Raw genomic sequence first — 1,753 nt, 5'->3', positions numbered from 1 at the left:
TTTTTTAAACTAAAAAAAAATTGGTTTCTAAATTAGTTTATATTATTGTTAAATAGTTTATAAATTGATATCTGATTAACAATCAAGGTTTTAACTACCAATTATTTATTCTAAATTTGGTAGCAAAAACTTTGGTTTATAATATATGTTTTTAACACTCTAACCCAACCTATTACACCACACATCTCCTCAGCCTGAGGCCCAAGTCTTAGAGGCTTATTATTAGACTCGACCTATAACATCACACAACCCCACCTTCAAACCCGAGCCTTAAAGGCTTACAACTATTTTCACATTGATCGTCATGAGTTTGACTAATCAATAAAGTTGTATCTTTCCACGTGTCAAAAAAGTCCATTGCTTCAATTAAAAAAAAAGGTGGTTATGACTTTAAACCTTTCGTCGTGCAGTATTGAGTTTGACACCAACCAAGTTCTTAACTTGGAATTGTCTTATGGCAGATTCTCTCTACACCAAATCATTTTGGACTGCACCCAATATATGTAAAGGAAAAGACCAAAATACTTTTAATGAAATGAAAATTAGGGTTTAGGTAAAATGTGCACCCAACCCAACAATGCACCCTTCATTTTTTTGTGGTCACTGTGAGGCAGCGTTGCGAAAGCTTGGAAACTTAAACAAAGAGCAAAAAGCAACCCAAACACCTCCATTCTTATTCTTCTCGTGGCTGTGGCAGCATCAGAACTCAAAAGCAACGTTGAGGCACTGCAACGACAGCAAACAAATCCACCGGAGAAGGAGACGAAGCCACCAGAGAAGGGTGCACTGTTGGGTTGGGTGCACATTTTACCTAAACCCTAATTTTCATTTCATTAATGGTATTCTGGTTTTTTCCTTTGTGCATACTAAGTGTCATCCAAAATGATCTGGTGCAGGGAGGATCTGCCTTGTTTTATTTGAGTGAATTGAGCATTAGGCTCGACTCCATCCAAGTTCTTGACATAACTTTGTTTGATTGGACCGAACATTAGACTCAACACCATCCAAGTTCTTGTCTTGAAAATATTTTGTTTAAGTGGATCGAGCATTGGGCTCAACACCATCCAAGTTATTGACTTGAAATTGTTTTCTTTGATTGGACCAATCATTGAGTTTTACACCATTCAAGTTATTGACTTGAAATGGTTTTGTTTTAGTGGACCAAGCATTGGACTCGACACCAACCAAGTTCAAGACTTGGAATGATTTTGCTTTCTTCCCTAAAGATATCAACTGAACATATAATAATTATTCTCATTAAAAACCTTATGGGAAAATTATCAATATAAATACCTATAAATAAAAAGAAATACATGGATAAACTAAAATAGAGATGAAGATTAGTCACATTCCTTGTTCTTGGTATAAGGTCATTGTCTAATGATTTCAAACGATATGAACTCCTTTCGATTACTTCGCGAACACAATATCATTTAAAATATCAATTGAGCATATAATAATTATTTTCATTAAAAACTCCATGCACATTCTATGTTCTTGGTATAAGACCATTGTTCAATGATTTCAAATGATATGCCCAATTATTTCATGAACGCAACATGATTTCACTTAAACATAAAGCTCGTGACATTTCATGTCCAAGATTTGTGTTCTCGCCGAGATGAGGTCGGTCGAAATTCGGGTGAGCTCCGAGTAGTCTTCCTTCAAGCTCTAATGATTCAGTCTCTAGGAAGTGAGGGTGGCTCCACCTACATAAAATACTCTGACGCTCAAGTTAGTAAGAACATATCAA

Source organism: Phaseolus vulgaris, chromosome 2 (genome assembly GCF_051622355.1).
Source record: "Phaseolus vulgaris cultivar YP4 chromosome 2, ASM5162235v1, whole genome shotgun sequence".
Classification (NCBI taxonomy): domain Eukaryota; kingdom Viridiplantae; phylum Streptophyta; class Magnoliopsida; order Fabales; family Fabaceae; genus Phaseolus; species Phaseolus vulgaris.
This window is presented reverse-complemented; position numbering follows the sequence as displayed.